At 48.5% G+C, this 18,391-nt stretch overlaps 23 non-coding genes across 23 annotated transcripts; all 23 read left to right on the forward strand.

The window, feature by feature from the left end:
• The first annotated feature begins 631 nt into the window (after positions 1-631).
• On the forward strand, positions 632-704 carry Trnaf-gaa (transfer RNA phenylalanine (anticodon GAA)). The gene has a single exon. It is a non-coding gene; the product is annotated as a tRNA-Phe (tRNA).
• Positions 705-1,240: 536 nt separating this feature from the next.
• On the forward strand, positions 1,241-1,313 carry Trnak-uuu (transfer RNA lysine (anticodon UUU)). Its single transcript has one exon. It is a non-coding gene; the product is annotated as a tRNA-Lys (tRNA).
• A 137-nt stretch (positions 1,314-1,450) lies between these two features.
• Positions 1,451-1,532, forward strand: Trnas-cga (transfer RNA serine (anticodon CGA)). Its single transcript has one exon. It is a non-coding gene; the product is annotated as a tRNA-Ser (tRNA).
• Positions 1,533-2,240: 708 nt separating this feature from the next.
• On the forward strand, positions 2,241-2,322 carry Trnas-uga (transfer RNA serine (anticodon UGA)). Its single transcript has one exon. It is a non-coding gene; the product is annotated as a tRNA-Ser (tRNA).
• Positions 2,323-2,906: 584 nt separating this feature from the next.
• Positions 2,907-2,979, forward strand: Trnaf-gaa (transfer RNA phenylalanine (anticodon GAA)). Its single transcript has one exon. It is a non-coding gene; the product is annotated as a tRNA-Phe (tRNA).
• Positions 2,980-3,515: 536 nt separating this feature from the next.
• Trnak-uuu (transfer RNA lysine (anticodon UUU)) lies at positions 3,516-3,588 on the forward strand. The gene has a single exon. It is a non-coding gene; the product is annotated as a tRNA-Lys (tRNA).
• Positions 3,589-3,725: 137 nt separating this feature from the next.
• On the forward strand, positions 3,726-3,807 carry Trnas-cga (transfer RNA serine (anticodon CGA)). The gene has a single exon. It is a non-coding gene; the product is annotated as a tRNA-Ser (tRNA).
• A 708-nt stretch (positions 3,808-4,515) lies between these two features.
• Trnas-uga (transfer RNA serine (anticodon UGA)) lies at positions 4,516-4,597 on the forward strand. Its single transcript has one exon. It is a non-coding gene; the product is annotated as a tRNA-Ser (tRNA).
• Positions 4,598-5,181: 584 nt separating this feature from the next.
• Trnaf-gaa (transfer RNA phenylalanine (anticodon GAA)) lies at positions 5,182-5,254 on the forward strand. The gene has a single exon. It is a non-coding gene; the product is annotated as a tRNA-Phe (tRNA).
• Positions 5,255-5,790: 536 nt separating this feature from the next.
• On the forward strand, positions 5,791-5,863 carry Trnak-uuu (transfer RNA lysine (anticodon UUU)). The gene has a single exon. It is a non-coding gene; the product is annotated as a tRNA-Lys (tRNA).
• Positions 5,864-6,000: 137 nt separating this feature from the next.
• Trnas-cga (transfer RNA serine (anticodon CGA)) lies at positions 6,001-6,082 on the forward strand. Its single transcript has one exon. It is a non-coding gene; the product is annotated as a tRNA-Ser (tRNA).
• A 708-nt stretch (positions 6,083-6,790) lies between these two features.
• On the forward strand, positions 6,791-6,872 carry Trnas-uga (transfer RNA serine (anticodon UGA)). The gene has a single exon. It is a non-coding gene; the product is annotated as a tRNA-Ser (tRNA).
• A 584-nt stretch (positions 6,873-7,456) lies between these two features.
• Trnaf-gaa (transfer RNA phenylalanine (anticodon GAA)) lies at positions 7,457-7,529 on the forward strand. Its single transcript has one exon. It is a non-coding gene; the product is annotated as a tRNA-Phe (tRNA).
• A 536-nt stretch (positions 7,530-8,065) lies between these two features.
• On the forward strand, positions 8,066-8,138 carry Trnak-uuu (transfer RNA lysine (anticodon UUU)). The gene has a single exon. It is a non-coding gene; the product is annotated as a tRNA-Lys (tRNA).
• A 137-nt stretch (positions 8,139-8,275) lies between these two features.
• On the forward strand, positions 8,276-8,357 carry Trnas-cga (transfer RNA serine (anticodon CGA)). Its single transcript has one exon. It is a non-coding gene; the product is annotated as a tRNA-Ser (tRNA).
• A 708-nt stretch (positions 8,358-9,065) lies between these two features.
• Positions 9,066-9,147, forward strand: Trnas-uga (transfer RNA serine (anticodon UGA)). Its single transcript has one exon. It is a non-coding gene; the product is annotated as a tRNA-Ser (tRNA).
• A 584-nt stretch (positions 9,148-9,731) lies between these two features.
• On the forward strand, positions 9,732-9,804 carry Trnaf-gaa (transfer RNA phenylalanine (anticodon GAA)). Its single transcript has one exon. It is a non-coding gene; the product is annotated as a tRNA-Phe (tRNA).
• A 536-nt stretch (positions 9,805-10,340) lies between these two features.
• Trnak-uuu (transfer RNA lysine (anticodon UUU)) lies at positions 10,341-10,413 on the forward strand. Its single transcript has one exon. It is a non-coding gene; the product is annotated as a tRNA-Lys (tRNA).
• Positions 10,414-10,550: 137 nt separating this feature from the next.
• Trnas-cga (transfer RNA serine (anticodon CGA)) lies at positions 10,551-10,632 on the forward strand. Its single transcript has one exon. It is a non-coding gene; the product is annotated as a tRNA-Ser (tRNA).
• A 708-nt stretch (positions 10,633-11,340) lies between these two features.
• On the forward strand, positions 11,341-11,422 carry Trnas-uga (transfer RNA serine (anticodon UGA)). Its single transcript has one exon. It is a non-coding gene; the product is annotated as a tRNA-Ser (tRNA).
• A 584-nt stretch (positions 11,423-12,006) lies between these two features.
• On the forward strand, positions 12,007-12,079 carry Trnaf-gaa (transfer RNA phenylalanine (anticodon GAA)). The gene has a single exon. It is a non-coding gene; the product is annotated as a tRNA-Phe (tRNA).
• Positions 12,080-12,615: 536 nt separating this feature from the next.
• On the forward strand, positions 12,616-12,688 carry Trnak-uuu (transfer RNA lysine (anticodon UUU)). Its single transcript has one exon. It is a non-coding gene; the product is annotated as a tRNA-Lys (tRNA).
• A 137-nt stretch (positions 12,689-12,825) lies between these two features.
• On the forward strand, positions 12,826-12,907 carry Trnas-cga (transfer RNA serine (anticodon CGA)). The gene has a single exon. It is a non-coding gene; the product is annotated as a tRNA-Ser (tRNA).
• The last annotated feature ends 5,484 nt before the right edge of the window (positions 12,908-18,391 follow it).

Consider the following 18,391-nt stretch of genomic DNA (forward strand, 5'->3'; position numbering starts at 1 on the left):
ACACTAGATCGCGTGTTGGAGCGTAGGTTCGAGTCCTGCCGACTGCGGAAATTTTGTAGCTCTCAAAAGATGGGCGTTCAGCTGCATTCTAGCAGTTGCGTCACTACTAAACACGTGGGTCGCCGGCAATGTGCAGTATTATTGGCTGCAGCGCTACAGTGGCACCCAGAAGCCACAGCTCATCGCCTCGTCACACTGCCGTCCACCAGGTGTGAGTGCAAGTGTCGCCTCTCTGGGCAGTGCAGATGTGTCCATTTTAGCTTGCAGACAGTTACGTGTAGCAATTTATGAGCTAACGCAAGTCAAATGTTTTAGCGTGTGTATCTGCTAGATACTGCCTCTCACATGGTAGAGAGGCTCACTCCTTCTTGTGTCTCGTTCTCTGCACACGAGTTGCACGTGGCATCGATATAGCATAGGTTTTCTAGAGAAAGCGAAGTCAATATTACATGAATCGAGTCGACATGTTTGCTTCTTACGATGATGGAATCAGAAGAAATGTGTGTGGTACTTCACTGCATCTGCTGCTCGCCTTTCAGCGTCCCTATGTCTTATCAGACGAAGATGACTGTGAAATTGGCGGCGATTCAGAGGTTAACGAAGACGCGCAAATCTGCGGACTTAGGTGTGAGCCGAAATAGCTCAGTTGGGAGAGCGTTAGACTGAAGATCTAAAGGTCCCTGGTTCGATCCCGGGTTTCGGCAAGCGTATGTTTTGAAGCTGATGCCAATGGAATTGCTCCGAGTCTGTGATGATGTAGGTACAGCCGATAACAAAAATGACTCTATCCTGTAACTGTTCAGGTTGTCTAGTGCTTGCCGTAAGAGGAACACAGTAGGCAACTCCCTGAGAAGTAAGAAAATACGAAAAGTCCTACCGACTGCGTTCCTTTTTTTGTGTCAGGAGGTGAAGAACGTCTCCAACGGAACCGTGAAATGAGCGAAAACGTGGGAAGCATTGCATTCGAAATGCTTGTGAAATTTCCAATTACTCAGTGAGTGTCGACAAAACACGTAAATCCTCTACTCCAACGTATGAGACCTAACGACTGCTGCGGTTTGTTTTTGCATCGTGTGTCAGCATTCTTCGATAGTCTGCTACGAGCTTAGCGCGACACGTTTGTAGACAGCATTCAGGCGACGTTTAATTAGTAACAGCTCCATGCAGCGATAGCACAGCTGTGAAGGACATGAGTCAATGTACAGCTGTGCATCGTGGGATGTTCTCTACTGTCGTGTGAGCCCGGATAGCTCAGTCGGTAGAGCATTAGGCTTTTAACCTAAGGGTCCAGGGTTCAAGTCCCTGTTCGGGCGGAAATTTTAATACTTTGGTAGCGATTCCTCTGGTAGCGGTGGAAACACTACGGAAAAGAATGCAGCTACGCCGTTTTCTGATGCCACATAGCTTTAAACCGCAGAAGTTGCATGTGTCGGAGAACCTCGACCTACGGGCAGTCGTGGCCGAGTGGTTAAGGCGTCTGATTCGAAATTAGATTCCCTCTGGGAGCGTAGGTTCGAATCCTACCGGCTGCGTGCGATTTTGCGTAAAGAGGAGCAAATATTTTCACACACGTGAACGCGGTTGCAAACCGATGGCGCCATCTTCAACAAGACGAAAATTTCCGTTTAACAATACTGAGTGTCGCGACGGCTGCTGCTTACTGTGGCTACCGGTTCTCCTCTCACTGACGCTGGGACTGCAGAAAGCCGTCGCAGGCCCACGAGTGCGCTCCCGTCATTTTCTCGCGTCGACGCCGAGTTCGTGAGTACACAGACGTGCTTGGAAGCGTTGGACAGAGCCAACATTCATTTCTCTCTTTTTTAAGAATCGCAATTCGGTCATTCGAGTGCGGAAAAAGCAATGGTGCAGCGTTTCTTTTCTTAAGATCTCGCAGCTACTTGCAAGTATGTCGACCACTTAAGACGACAGAAAACTAGCGTCAGCGGTGCGTCAGTGGGAAGTCGGTGAAGTCGCCATTGGAGCCATAAGCCAGTAATTACGTCATGCGAATCACTCGCATGCCACACAGCTGTACGATAGCTCAGTCGGTAGAGCGTTTGATTTTCAACCAAAGGGCGTTGGGTTCAACGCCATGTCTAGGAGAAAATTAATACACTTTCGTAACGGCTAATGTGCTGGCAATGGAAACACTACAGAAAAGAGTGAGGCCACGCCGCTTTCTGCCATTGGATTGCTTCTAAAGGTGCACTTTCACGTGTCGGAAGACGCTACTGCTACCGGCAGTCGTGGCCGAGTGGTTAAGGCGTCTGACTTGAAATCAGATTCCCTCTGGGAGCGTAGGTTCGAGTCCTGCCGACTGCGGAAATTTTGTAGCTCTCAAAAGATGGGCGTTCAGCTGCATTCTAGCAGTTGCGTCACTACTAAACACGTGGGTCGCCGGCAATGTGCAGTATTATTGGCTGCAGCGCTACAGTGGCACCCAGAAGCCACAGCTCATCGCCTCGTCACACTGCCGTCCACCAGGTGTGAGTGCAAGTGTCGCCTCTCTGGGCAGTGCAGATGTGTCCATTTTAGCTTGCAGACAGTTACGTGTAGCAATTTATGAGCTAACGCAAGTCAAATGTTTTAGCGTGTGTATCTGCTAGATACTGCCTCTCACATGGTAGAGAGGCTCACTCCTTCTTGTGTCTCGTTCTCTGCACACGAGTTGCACGTGGCATCGATATAGCATAGGTTTTCTAGAGAAAGCGAAGTCAATATTACATGAATCGAGTCGACATGTTTGCTTCTTACGATGATGGAATCAGAAGAAATGTGTGTGGTACTTCACTGCATCTGCTGCTCGCCTTTCAGCGTCCCTATGTCTTATCAGACGAAGATGACTGTGAAATTGGCGGCGATTCAGAGGTTAACGAAGACGCGCAAATCTGCGGACTTAGGTGTGAGCCGAAATAGCTCAGTTGGGAGAGCGTTAGACTGAAGATCTAAAGGTCCCTGGTTCGATCCCGGGTTTCGGCAAGCGTATGTTTTGAAGCTGATGCCAATGGAATTGCTCCGAGTCTGTGATGATGTAGGTACAGCCGATAACAAAAATGACTCTATCCTGTAACTGTTCAGGTTGTCTAGTGCTTGCCGTAAGAGGAACACAGTAGGCAACTCCCTGAGAAGTAAGAAAATACGAAAAGTCCTACCGACTGCGTTCCTTTTTTTGTGTCAGGAGGTGAAGAACGTCTCCAACGGAACCGTGAAATGAGCGAAAACGTGGGAAGCATTGCATTCGAAATGCTTGTGAAATTTCCAATTACTCAGTGAGTGTCGACAAAACACGTAAATCCTCTACTCCAACGTATGAGACCTAACGACTGCTGCGGTTTGTTTTTGCATCGTGTGTCAGCATTCTTCGATAGTCTGCTACGAGCTTAGCGCGACACGTTTGTAGACAGCATTCAGGCGACGTTTAATTAGTAACAGCTCCATGCAGCGATAGCACAGCTGTGAAGGACATGAGTCAATGTACAGCTGTGCATCGTGGGATGTTCTCTACTGTCGTGTGAGCCCGGATAGCTCAGTCGGTAGAGCATTAGGCTTTTAACCTAAGGGTCCAGGGTTCAAGTCCCTGTTCGGGCGGAAATTTTAATACTTTGGTAGCGATTCCTCTGGTAGCGGTGGAAACACTACGGAAAAGAATGCAGCTACGCCGTTTTCTGATGCCACATAGCTTTAAACCGCAGAAGTTGCATGTGTCGGAGAACCTCGACCTACGGGCAGTCGTGGCCGAGTGGTTAAGGCGTCTGATTCGAAATTAGATTCCCTCTGGGAGCGTAGGTTCGAATCCTACCGGCTGCGTGCGATTTTGCGTAAAGAGGAGCAAATATTTTCACACACGTGAACGCGGTTGCAAACCGATGGCGCCATCTTCAACAAGACGAAAATTTCCGTTTAACAATACTGAGTGTCGCGACGGCTGCTGCTTACTGTGGCTACCGGTTCTCCTCTCACTGACGCTGGGACTGCAGAAAGCCGTCGCAGGCCCACGAGTGCGCTCCCGTCATTTTCTCGCGTCGACGCCGAGTTCGTGAGTACACAGACGTGCTTGGAAGCGTTGGACAGAGCCAACATTCATTTCTCTCTTTTTTAAGAATCGCAATTCGGTCATTCGAGTGCGGAAAAAGCAATGGTGCAGCGTTTCTTTTCTTAAGATCTCGCAGCTACTTGCAAGTATGTCGACCACTTAAGACGACAGAAAACTAGCGTCAGCGGTGCGTCAGTGGGAAGTCGGTGAAGTCGCCATTGGAGCCATAAGCCAGTAATTACGTCATGCGAATCACTCGCATGCCACACAGCTGTACGATAGCTCAGTCGGTAGAGCGTTTGATTTTCAACCAAAGGGCGTTGGGTTCAACGCCATGTCTAGGAGAAAATTAATACACTTTCGTAACGGCTAATGTGCTGGCAATGGAAACACTACAGAAAAGAGTGAGGCCACGCCGCTTTCTGCCATTGGATTGCTTCTAAAGGTGCACTTTCACGTGTCGGAAGACGCTACTGCTACCGGCAGTCGTGGCCGAGTGGTTAAGGCGTCTGACTTGAAATCAGATTCCCTCTGGGAGCGTAGGTTCGAGTCCTGCCGACTGCGGAAATTTTGTAGCTCTCAAAAGATGGGCGTTCAGCTGCATTCTAGCAGTTGCGTCACTACTAAACACGTGGGTCGCCGGCAATGTGCAGTATTATTGGCTGCAGCGCTACAGTGGCACCCAGAAGCCACAGCTCATCGCCTCGTCACACTGCCGTCCACCAGGTGTGAGTGCAAGTGTCGCCTCTCTGGGCAGTGCAGATGTGTCCATTTTAGCTTGCAGACAGTTACGTGTAGCAATTTATGAGCTAACGCAAGTCAAATGTTTTAGCGTGTGTATCTGCTAGATACTGCCTCTCACATGGTAGAGAGGCTCACTCCTTCTTGTGTCTCGTTCTCTGCACACGAGTTGCACGTGGCATCGATATAGCATAGGTTTTCTAGAGAAAGCGAAGTCAATATTACATGAATCGAGTCGACATGTTTGCTTCTTACGATGATGGAATCAGAAGAAATGTGTGTGGTACTTCACTGCATCTGCTGCTCGCCTTTCAGCGTCCCTATGTCTTATCAGACGAAGATGACTGTGAAATTGGCGGCGATTCAGAGGTTAACGAAGACGCGCAAATCTGCGGACTTAGGTGTGAGCCGAAATAGCTCAGTTGGGAGAGCGTTAGACTGAAGATCTAAAGGTCCCTGGTTCGATCCCGGGTTTCGGCAAGCGTATGTTTTGAAGCTGATGCCAATGGAATTGCTCCGAGTCTGTGATGATGTAGGTACAGCCGATAACAAAAATGACTCTATCCTGTAACTGTTCAGGTTGTCTAGTGCTTGCCGTAAGAGGAACACAGTAGGCAACTCCCTGAGAAGTAAGAAAATACGAAAAGTCCTACCGACTGCGTTCCTTTTTTTGTGTCAGGAGGTGAAGAACGTCTCCAACGGAACCGTGAAATGAGCGAAAACGTGGGAAGCATTGCATTCGAAATGCTTGTGAAATTTCCAATTACTCAGTGAGTGTCGACAAAACACGTAAATCCTCTACTCCAACGTATGAGACCTAACGACTGCTGCGGTTTGTTTTTGCATCGTGTGTCAGCATTCTTCGATAGTCTGCTACGAGCTTAGCGCGACACGTTTGTAGACAGCATTCAGGCGACGTTTAATTAGTAACAGCTCCATGCAGCGATAGCACAGCTGTGAAGGACATGAGTCAATGTACAGCTGTGCATCGTGGGATGTTCTCTACTGTCGTGTGAGCCCGGATAGCTCAGTCGGTAGAGCATTAGGCTTTTAACCTAAGGGTCCAGGGTTCAAGTCCCTGTTCGGGCGGAAATTTTAATACTTTGGTAGCGATTCCTCTGGTAGCGGTGGAAACACTACGGAAAAGAATGCAGCTACGCCGTTTTCTGATGCCACATAGCTTTAAACCGCAGAAGTTGCATGTGTCGGAGAACCTCGACCTACGGGCAGTCGTGGCCGAGTGGTTAAGGCGTCTGATTCGAAATTAGATTCCCTCTGGGAGCGTAGGTTCGAATCCTACCGGCTGCGTGCGATTTTGCGTAAAGAGGAGCAAATATTTTCACACACGTGAACGCGGTTGCAAACCGATGGCGCCATCTTCAACAAGACGAAAATTTCCGTTTAACAATACTGAGTGTCGCGACGGCTGCTGCTTACTGTGGCTACCGGTTCTCCTCTCACTGACGCTGGGACTGCAGAAAGCCGTCGCAGGCCCACGAGTGCGCTCCCGTCATTTTCTCGCGTCGACGCCGAGTTCGTGAGTACACAGACGTGCTTGGAAGCGTTGGACAGAGCCAACATTCATTTCTCTCTTTTTTAAGAATCGCAATTCGGTCATTCGAGTGCGGAAAAAGCAATGGTGCAGCGTTTCTTTTCTTAAGATCTCGCAGCTACTTGCAAGTATGTCGACCACTTAAGACGACAGAAAACTAGCGTCAGCGGTGCGTCAGTGGGAAGTCGGTGAAGTCGCCATTGGAGCCATAAGCCAGTAATTACGTCATGCGAATCACTCGCATGCCACACAGCTGTACGATAGCTCAGTCGGTAGAGCGTTTGATTTTCAACCAAAGGGCGTTGGGTTCAACGCCATGTCTAGGAGAAAATTAATACACTTTCGTAACGGCTAATGTGCTGGCAATGGAAACACTACAGAAAAGAGTGAGGCCACGCCGCTTTCTGCCATTGGATTGCTTCTAAAGGTGCACTTTCACGTGTCGGAAGACGCTACTGCTACCGGCAGTCGTGGCCGAGTGGTTAAGGCGTCTGACTTGAAATCAGATTCCCTCTGGGAGCGTAGGTTCGAGTCCTGCCGACTGCGGAAATTTTGTAGCTCTCAAAAGATGGGCGTTCAGCTGCATTCTAGCAGTTGCGTCACTACTAAACACGTGGGTCGCCGGCAATGTGCAGTATTATTGGCTGCAGCGCTACAGTGGCACCCAGAAGCCACAGCTCATCGCCTCGTCACACTGCCGTCCACCAGGTGTGAGTGCAAGTGTCGCCTCTCTGGGCAGTGCAGATGTGTCCATTTTAGCTTGCAGACAGTTACGTGTAGCAATTTATGAGCTAACGCAAGTCAAATGTTTTAGCGTGTGTATCTGCTAGATACTGCCTCTCACATGGTAGAGAGGCTCACTCCTTCTTGTGTCTCGTTCTCTGCACACGAGTTGCACGTGGCATCGATATAGCATAGGTTTTCTAGAGAAAGCGAAGTCAATATTACATGAATCGAGTCGACATGTTTGCTTCTTACGATGATGGAATCAGAAGAAATGTGTGTGGTACTTCACTGCATCTGCTGCTCGCCTTTCAGCGTCCCTATGTCTTATCAGACGAAGATGACTGTGAAATTGGCGGCGATTCAGAGGTTAACGAAGACGCGCAAATCTGCGGACTTAGGTGTGAGCCGAAATAGCTCAGTTGGGAGAGCGTTAGACTGAAGATCTAAAGGTCCCTGGTTCGATCCCGGGTTTCGGCAAGCGTATGTTTTGAAGCTGATGCCAATGGAATTGCTCCGAGTCTGTGATGATGTAGGTACAGCCGATAACAAAAATGACTCTATCCTGTAACTGTTCAGGTTGTCTAGTGCTTGCCGTAAGAGGAACACAGTAGGCAACTCCCTGAGAAGTAAGAAAATACGAAAAGTCCTACCGACTGCGTTCCTTTTTTTGTGTCAGGAGGTGAAGAACGTCTCCAACGGAACCGTGAAATGAGCGAAAACGTGGGAAGCATTGCATTCGAAATGCTTGTGAAATTTCCAATTACTCAGTGAGTGTCGACAAAACACGTAAATCCTCTACTCCAACGTATGAGACCTAACGACTGCTGCGGTTTGTTTTTGCATCGTGTGTCAGCATTCTTCGATAGTCTGCTACGAGCTTAGCGCGACACGTTTGTAGACAGCATTCAGGCGACGTTTAATTAGTAACAGCTCCATGCAGCGATAGCACAGCTGTGAAGGACATGAGTCAATGTACAGCTGTGCATCGTGGGATGTTCTCTACTGTCGTGTGAGCCCGGATAGCTCAGTCGGTAGAGCATTAGGCTTTTAACCTAAGGGTCCAGGGTTCAAGTCCCTGTTCGGGCGGAAATTTTAATACTTTGGTAGCGATTCCTCTGGTAGCGGTGGAAACACTACGGAAAAGAATGCAGCTACGCCGTTTTCTGATGCCACATAGCTTTAAACCGCAGAAGTTGCATGTGTCGGAGAACCTCGACCTACGGGCAGTCGTGGCCGAGTGGTTAAGGCGTCTGATTCGAAATTAGATTCCCTCTGGGAGCGTAGGTTCGAATCCTACCGGCTGCGTGCGATTTTGCGTAAAGAGGAGCAAATATTTTCACACACGTGAACGCGGTTGCAAACCGATGGCGCCATCTTCAACAAGACGAAAATTTCCGTTTAACAATACTGAGTGTCGCGACGGCTGCTGCTTACTGTGGCTACCGGTTCTCCTCTCACTGACGCTGGGACTGCAGAAAGCCGTCGCAGGCCCACGAGTGCGCTCCCGTCATTTTCTCGCGTCGACGCCGAGTTCGTGAGTACACAGACGTGCTTGGAAGCGTTGGACAGAGCCAACATTCATTTCTCTCTTTTTTAAGAATCGCAATTCGGTCATTCGAGTGCGGAAAAAGCAATGGTGCAGCGTTTCTTTTCTTAAGATCTCGCAGCTACTTGCAAGTATGTCGACCACTTAAGACGACAGAAAACTAGCGTCAGCGGTGCGTCAGTGGGAAGTCGGTGAAGTCGCCATTGGAGCCATAAGCCAGTAATTACGTCATGCGAATCACTCGCATGCCACACAGCTGTACGATAGCTCAGTCGGTAGAGCGTTTGATTTTCAACCAAAGGGTGTTGGGTTCAACGCCATGTCTAGGAGAAAATTAATACACTTTCGTAACGGCTAATGTGCTGGCAATGGAAACACTACAGAAAAGAGTGAGGCCACGCCGCTTTCTGCCATTGGATTGCTTCTAAAGGTGCACTTTCACGTGTCGGAAGACGCTACTGCTACCGGCAGTCGTGGCCGAGTGGTTAAGGCGTCTGACTTGAAATCAGATTCCCTCTGGGAGCGTAGGTTCGAGTCCTGCCGACTGCGGAAATTTTGTAGCTCTCAAAAGATGGGCGTTCAGCTGCATTCTAGCAGTTGCGTCACTACTAAACACGTGGGTCGCCGGCAATGTGCAGTATTATTGGCTGCAGCGCTACAGTGGCACCCAGAAGCCACAGCTCATCGCCTCGTCACACTGCCGTCCACCAGGTGTGAGTGCAAGTGTCGCCTCTCTGGGCAGTGCAGATGTGTCCATTTTAGCTTGCAGACAGTTACGTGTAGCAATTTATGAGCTAACGCAAGTCAAATGTTTTAGCGTGTGTATCTGCTAGATACTGCCTCTCACATGGTAGAGAGGCTCACTCCTTCTTGTGTCTCGTTCTCTGCACACGAGTTGCACGTGGCATCGATATAGCATAGGTTTTCTAGAGAAAGCGAAGTCAATATTACATGAATCGAGTCGACATGTTTGCTTCTTACGATGATGGAATCAGAAGAAATGTGTGTGGTACTTCACTGCATCTGCTGCTCGCCTTTCAGCGTCCCTATGTCTTATCAGACGAAGATGACTGTGAAATTGGCGGCGATTCAGAGGTTAACGAAGACGCGCAAATCTGCGGACTTAGGTGTGAGCCGAAATAGCTCAGTTGGGAGAGCGTTAGACTGAAGATCTAAAGGTCCCTGGTTCGATCCCGGGTTTCGGCAAGCGTATGTTTTGAAGCTGATGCCAATGGAATTGCTCCGAGTCTGTGATGATGTAGGTACAGCCGATAACAAAAATGACTCTATCCTGTAACTGTTCAGGTTGTCTAGTGCTTGCCGTAAGAGGAACACAGTAGGCAACTCCCTGAGAAGTAAGAAAATACGAAAAGTCCTACCGACTGCGTTCCTTTTTTTGTGTCAGGAGGTGAAGAACGTCTCCAACGGAACCGTGAAATGAGCGAAAACGTGGGAAGCATTGCATTCGAAATGCTTGTGAAATTTCCAATTACTCAGTGAGTGTCGACAAAACACGTAAATCCTCTACTCCAACGTATGAGACCTAACGACTGCTGCGGTTTGTTTTTGCATCGTGTGTCAGCATTCTTCGATAGTCTGCTACGAGCTTAGCGCGACACGTTTGTAGACAGCATTCAGGCGACGTTTAATTAGTAACAGCTCCATGCAGCGATAGCACAGCTGTGAAGGACATGAGTCAATGTACAGCTGTGCATCGTGGGATGTTCTCTACTGTCGTGTGAGCCCGGATAGCTCAGTCGGTAGAGCATTAGGCTTTTAACCTAAGGGTCCAGGGTTCAAGTCCCTGTTCGGGCGGAAATTTTAATACTTTGGTAGCGATTCCTCTGGTAGCGGTGGAAACACTACGGAAAAGAATGCAGCTACGCCGTTTTCTGATGCCACATAGCTTTAAACCGCAGAAGTTGCATGTGTCGGAGAACCTCGACCTACGGGCAGTCGTGGCCGAGTGGTTAAGGCGTCTGATTCGAAATTAGATTCCCTCTGGGAGCGTAGGTTCGAATCCTACCGGCTGCGTGCGATTTTGCGTAAAGAGGAGCAAATATTTTCACACACGTGAACGCGGTTGCAAACCGATGGCGCCATCTTCAACAAGACGAAAATTTCCGTTTAACAATACTGAGTGTCGCGACGGCTGCTGCTTACTGTGGCTACCGGTTCTCCTCTCACTGACGCTGGGACTGCAGAAAGCCGTCGCAGGCCCACGAGTGCGCTCCCGTCATTTTCTCGCGTCGACGCCGAGTTCGTGAGTACACAGACGTGCTTGGAAGCGTTGGACAGAGCCAACATTCATTTCTCTCTTTTTTAAGAATCGCAATTCGGTCATTCGAGTGCGGAAAAAGCAATGGTGCAGCGTTTCTTTTCTTAAGATCTCGCAGCTACTTGCAAGTATGTCGACCACTTAAGACGACAGAAAACTAGCGTCAGCGGTGCGTCAGTGGGAAGTCGGTGAAGTCGCCATTGGAGCCATAAGCCAGTAATTACGTCATGCGAATCACTCGCATGCCACACAGCTGTACGATAGCTCAGTCGGTAGAGCGTTTGATTTTCAACCAAAGGGCGTTGGGTTCAACGCCATGTCTAGGAGAAAATTAATACACTTTCGTAACGGCTAATGTGCTGGCAATGGAAACACTACAGAAAAGAGTGAGGCCACGCCGCTTTCTGCCATTGGATTGCTTCTAAAGGTGCACTTTCACGTGTCGGAAGACGCTACTGCTACCGGCAGTCGTGGCCGAGTGGTTAAGGCGTCTGACTTGAAATCAGATTCCCTCTGGGAGCGTAGGTTCGAGTCCTGCCGACTGCGGAAATTTTGTAGCTCTCAAAAGATGGGCGTTCAGCTGCATTCTAGCAGTTGCGTCACTACTAAACACGTGGGTCGCCGGCAATGTGCAGTATTATTGGCTGCAGCGCTACAGTGGCACCCAGAAGCCACAGCTCATCGCCTCGTCACACTGCCGTCCACCAGGTGTGAGTGCAAGTGTCGCCTCTCTGGGCAGTGCAGATGTGTCCATTTTAGCTTGCAGACAGTTACGTGTAGCAATTTATGAGCTAACGCAAGTCAAATGTTTTAGCGTGTGTATCTGCTAGATACTGCCTCTCACATGGTAGAGAGGCTCACTCCTTCTTGTGTCTCGTTCTCTGCACACGAGTTGCACGTGGCATCGATATAGCATAGGTTTTCTAGAGAAAGCGAAGTCAATATTACATGAATCGAGTCGACATGTTTGCTTCTTACGATGATGGAATCAGAAGAAATGTGTGTGGTACTTCACTGCATCTGCTGCTCGCCTTTCAGCGTCCCTATGTCTTATCAGACGAAGATGACTGTGAAATTGGCGGCGATTCAGAGGTTAACGAAGACGCGCAAATCTGCGGACTTAGGTGTGAGCCGAAATAGCTCAGTTGGGAGAGCGTTAGACTGAAGATCTAAAGGTCCCTGGTTCGATCCCGGGTTTCGGCAAGCGTATGTTTTGAAGCTGATGCCAATGGAATTGCTCCGAGTCTGTGATGATGTAGGTACAGCCGATAACAAAAATGACTCTATCCTGTAACTGTTCAGGTTGTCTAGTGCTTGCCGTAAGAGGAACACAGTAGGCAACTCCCTGAGAAGTAAGAAAATACGAAAAGTCCTACCGACTGCGTTCCTTTTTTTGTGTCAGGAGGTGAAGAACGTCTCCAACGGAACCGTGAAATGAGCGAAAACGTGGGAAGCATTGCATTCGAAATGCTTGTGAAATTTCCAATTACTCAGTGAGTGTCGACAAAACACGTAAATCCTCTACTCCAACGTATGAGACCTAACGACTGCTGCGGTTTGTTTTTGCATCGTGTGTCAGCATTCTTCGATAGTCTGCTACGAGCTTAGCGCGACACGTTTGTAGACAGCATTCAGGCGACGTTTAATTAGTAACAGCTCCATGCAGCGATAGCACAGCTGTGAAGGACATGAGTCAATGTACAGCTGTGCATCGTGGGATGTTCTCTACTGTCGTGTGAGCCCGGATAGCTCAGTCGGTAGAGCATTAGGCTTTTAACCTAAGGGTCCAGGGTTCAAGTCCCTGTTCGGGCGGAAATTTTAATACTTTGGTAGCGATTCCTCTGGTAGCGGTGGAAACACTACGGAAAAGAATGCAGCTACGCCGTTTTCTGATGCCACATAGCTTTAAACCGCAGAAGTTGCATGTGTCGGAGAACCTCGACCTACGGGCAGTCGTGGCCGAGTGGTTAAGGCGTCTGATTCGAAATTAGATTCCCTCTGGGAGCGTAGGTTCGAATCCTACCGGCTGCGTGCGATTTTGCGTAAAGAGGAGCAAATATTTTCACACACGTGAACGCGGTTGCAAACCGATGGCGCCATCTTCAACAAGACGAAAATTTCCGTTTAACAACACTGAGTGTCGCGACGGCTGCTGCTTACTGTGGCTACCGGTTCTCCTCTCACTGACGCTGGGACTGCAGAAAGCCGTCGCAGGCCCACGAGTGCGCTCCCGTCATTTTCTCGCGTCGACGCCGAGTTCGTGAGTACACAGACGTGCTTGGAAGCGTTGGACAGAGCCAACATTCATTTCTCTCTTTTTTAAGAATCGCAATTCGGTCATTCGAGTGCGGAAAAAGCAATGGTGCAGCGTTTCTTTTCTTAAGATCTCGCAGCTACTTGCAAGTATGTCGACCACTTAAGACGACAGAAAACTAGCGTCAGCGGTGCGTCAGTGGGAAGTCGGTGAAGTCGCCATTGGAGCCATAAGCCAGTAATTACGTCATGCGAATCACTCGCATGCCACACAGCTGTACGATAGCTCAGTCGGTAGAGCGTTTGATTTTCAACCAAAGGGTGTTGGGTTCAACGCCATGTCTAGGCGAAAATTAATACACTTTCGTAACGGCTAATGTGCTGGCAATGGAAACACTACAGAAAAGAGTGAGGCCACGCCGCTTTCTGCCATTGGATTGCTTCTAAAGGTGCACTTTCACGTGTCGGAAGACGCTACTGCTACCGGCAGTCGTGGCCGAGTGGTTCAGTCTGCCTGCAGCGGCGGTGGCGAGCGGTTCGTCGTGCTGTGCTTCGCTCTGCGGCTGGCTTTGTTTACATCCGCTGTGTAAGTCTGTGCGTTTTCGCCGGCGCTTCGCAGTAGTTAGATATTCTGTCAACGTTCGAAAATGCAGTAATGGCTCAACTTAGTAGAAAGGACACTCTGAAATTTACCTTTGATCGACGTTTTGCTCGACCTAAATCTTTCGAAATTGAGGATTGGTTAGAGGAAGTTGTTCAAGTTCCGTTTGAAGATACTGTTGGTTTTCACTTGTCAATTGTGAGTAGTGTGATGTACTTGAAGCTGAAAAACCCTGAGTTATGCGAACGAGTTGTCAATAATACCGGTGGTAAGCTTAAGTTTAAACACAGTGATGGAAATATTGGCGAAGTTACTGTCGATCATGTGGGACTTGGTATTCGAACAATTCGAATTTTTGAGCTACCCTTTGAAGTTCCTACAGATGCGATCAATCTTGTTATTGCACCCTTTGGGAAGGTCCTCAGTAATTTTGCAGAAAAATGGTCCGGTGCTCACAAATATCCGGTTTTGAACGGTGTCAGGCAGTTGAAGGTGGACTTATTACGACATATTCCGTCTTACATTAACGTTTGCGGTTATCGAGGTATCGTAATTTATGATGGTCAACCACGAACGTGTGCAGCTTGCAATTCTCCAGGTCATATTCGTTCTGAATGTATTCAAAGACGTGTTGTGCAGCTGCCGACAGGTGAAGCGGTGAAGTCCGCGGAGATGACTATTTTGTCCACCACTTACGCTTCGGTGGCTCGCGGCCAACCGACCGACCAACTGCCCATGGATACCGAAGTAGACATTCGCCCCCAACCAACCCTTCCTCCAACGGCCGAGCAACTTGTTGACATTTCTGAGCGACAAGAGCAACACCTGAGTGTGAGTGACGTGGTTGATTCCGTAGCGCAGCCCCCGACTCTGTCAACAGAACAAAATTCCACCTCCTCAGAGACGCAGGTCAGGACTGTGACTGCTGAATGTCGTTCCCCACAACCCCACCATGAAATCTCGGATTCCGATGAGCGTTGTCCACCTGCTAAATCCCCGCGGAAGAACAAGAAACGCAGAATCGCCCGCCAGGGTGCGGAAGAGGCGGCGGCGTCGTTGCGGGGAAAGGTGCAGCAAATCATGGACAAAGTCAGTGCAAAATCACCAGAATCCTCCCGACAACAGGCGCTAACTTCTGCACACCTGCGGGATGAAGATCGTGCAATCACGCTAACTGAGCCCTCTCGCGATGCTACCGGCCAGGTGTCTCCCATGTGCAGTGACGATGTTGATCATTGTTTAAAAGAACAACGACAACATCATCCTCTTGCGTCCAAGAACCCCAGCACTATAGACTGGGCGGCGGAACCAGAGGTCGAACACATGGACGCTGATGCAACTGATATTCCAGTCACTTCCCGATTTCCCGAACAGCCTTCTACGGCAATAGAACCGGCACATGATGATAAGTTACTGGATCCACGGCAGGCAAACAAAGAAGAGGACTCTGACTTCTTTTAAAACGGCGCCGATTCCTTCTTACTCTCGTAAGAGCGTGAATGACTGATCAGCAGGCGTATAAAATTGGTACATTAAATATAAATAAAATCCGCAGTTCCCTCAAACTCGACAACATCGTAGACCTCTTATACGCCGCCGACATTGATATCCTCTTGCTTCAGGAGGTCGCCGACATTGCTTTGGACCACATTCCCGGTTATAATGTGACGGCCAATCCGGGACACGGTTCTGATTTAGGCACCGCTATTCTCACGAAAGAAGGAATTATCGTCCAGAATGTAGAACGACTCATAAGTTGTAGGGGAATTGGCGTGACTATCAATAATGTTAGACTCCTAAATCTGTATGCACCATCCGGCTCAACTAATAGGCGACGCCGAGCGGACTTTTTCAAGGAAGAAATACTTCCGCTTTTTGCAACACAATGTGACCACCTAATATTGGCGGGAGATTTTAACTGTGTACTTAACGCCAAAGATCAGACGCCGCATTTCAATAAATCGATTGAATTAGAACAGATCGTCAAGGATTTACGTTTAGTCGATACGTGGGAGCACAAGTTTGGTACAACACCTGGTTTTACTCACGTCACGAATCATTCAGCGAGTAGATTGGACCGCATTTACGTATCGGACACTCTCAGACAGCGAATTTTACAAACTGAGGTCTGGCCAACCAGTTTCTCCGACCATGCGGCTTATATTTGCACGCTGAATTTGGGGAAACAGGAAACCTACCGAGGCAAAGGACTATGGAAACTAAATGTTGCACATTTAGACGATCCTGAATGCAGAGAAGCCTTCACTCGAGCGTGGAATGAAAGTGAAGCCAAATTCAGTACGTACGGCTCGGCATTGCAATGGTGGCTCGAATGCGCTAAACCGAAAATTCGTAAATCCATGATACAATATTCCCGGAATAAGAACTGGTGGTTTAAGAGAACGATGGAGTTTTATTATCAATGTCTTCGAGACTTATATACTCTTGATGCCACTGTGATTGACAACTACCCCCGCATTAAAAGACTGCAAGCAAAAATATTACTTTTGAAACGAAAACAGATGGAAGGTTACAAAATTAGAGGTCGGGTTTCGACTATGGCAAAAGGCGAACAGCCATCCATTTATCACCTGATACGTGAAACTAAACGAGCACGGACAAAGATCTTAACTGAACTACAATCCGAAGACGGCACGATTCTAACTCGGCAACACGATATCAGAGACGCCGTTCAAACTTATTACACTGACTTGATGTCCAATAAACCTACCGACGACGAAGCCCTTGCAGAGTTCCGGAGCAGCTTAACGCACAGGCTTAGCCCTGCGGATGTAGCCGAACTCGTCACCGATGTAACGGAAGATGAACTGGAAGATGTGGTGTTCCACAGTCCAAAAAACAAATCTCCCGGATGTGACGGTCTCCCGGTGGAACTTTATCAAGTCTTCTGGCCACAACTGAAGACAAAGCTGACGGTGCTCTGCAACGAACTTCTCCAACCGGACATGCCCATTCCTCCGCCATTCAGTGAAGGACTTGTGGTCTTACTCCCGAAACGGACGAGCAATAACACCGTCGCAACTTTGCGACCCATTACGTTGCTCAACAGCGACTACAAAATTTTTGCTCGCATTCTCGCAACGAGAATGAAAACTGTGATGCATACCGTCATTGGATCACATCAAACGAGTGTTGGAAAGGACAGAGCTATATATCAGACATTATCAGACTATCGAGATGTGATTTCTGTTGCGGACGCTTGCAAAATCCGATGTGCTATCGTAACTTTAGATTTCGCACAGGCTTTCGACAGAGTGAACCATCCTTACCTTTTCCAGATAATGCAGACTCTGGGTTTTCCTCCGCAGTTCATCAGCATCATACAGAAATTGTTACGGAATAGTACATCCAAACTTGTCGTTAACGGTCAGCCAAGTCGCGCCGTCCCGATAAACAGTTCTGTTAGGCAGGGCTGCCCTATGTCGATGGCGCTGTTTGCCATTGCGATCGAACCGCTGCTAGTCACCTTGACGGAACGTTTACAAGGACTCCACATACACGGGCAGAAGATAGTGTGCCGAGCTTACGCTGATGATGTTACCTTCCTAGCTATGAATGTCAATGAGGTCGAGAGGGGTCTCCTGATCATCTCACAATATGAAAAGGCATCTGGTGCGAAACTGCATTGGACGAAATCAGGGATCATGAACGTTGGGCAAGGCATAGGCGCGATCGGTCATGGCCAGCTTAAAGAGATCACTAGGATGACGTGTCTCGGTGTCGATTTTCGGAACACCATCCGCCACACCATTGCCGCCAATTATAAGCAATTGCTCAACAAAATTCGTGCTTGTGCGAAGTTACATAGCGTCAGGAAATTGGACGAGCTTCAAAAGGTTGAATTGGCCAATATTTATATCACTGCCAAAATCAATTATGTGGCTCAAGTTTTGCCCATCCCCACCGATATAGCCAAATACATGCTGTCCGCGCTTGGACACTTTGTATGTCGTGGCCAGATCTTTAAAGTTCGATATGACACCTTGACACTCCCAACGCGAGATGGCGGACTCAGTCTCATCGATGTACACAAGAAAGCGAAAGCTCTTTATTTCTGCAAAACTTACAAGCTATGGAAACAGTCACCGACCAGTCTGACCGCTCTTGTCCTGAATGAAATCGCACCGACTGATCTTCAACCGCCAATTGATGTGCACCATATACCGACTGCGCTCTACCACTTCAAGAGTTTTCTCTTAGAGTATAGTTATGTCCATACAACAGTCTCTGAAAAGAATTTGACGACAGTTAAGGCAATCTACAACTCCTTTGTGGCAACTAAATCACGGAATGTTATCGAACAAAAATTTCCAAACTACAACTGGGACGCGACGTGGCAAAACATCCACAGCCCCTACTTACCTTCGCAAGTAAAGGCGACGTGGTACGCTGCCGTCAATAGAAAAATCCCGACGCAGTCCAGGCTTCATGCAATTCATTTGCAGGACTCGCCAATGTGTGTCACGTGTAATCTCATAGACAGCGAAGAACACCGTTTCGTCTGTGGTACCACGAAAGATATATGGGGTTACGCCCGACAGAAACTGTCGAGCATCAAGAGGACCTCACCATCTGCGATAACGCCAGCTGACTTTCTCAACCCTGATGCAATCCCATTTCCCAGGACAAAGCGGAATGCT

The sequence above is a fragment of the Schistocerca gregaria genome, unplaced genomic scaffold (assembly GCF_023897955.1).
Source record: "Schistocerca gregaria isolate iqSchGreg1 unplaced genomic scaffold, iqSchGreg1.2 ptg001165l, whole genome shotgun sequence".
NCBI classification, from domain to species: Eukaryota; Metazoa; Arthropoda; class Insecta; order Orthoptera; family Acrididae; genus Schistocerca; species Schistocerca gregaria.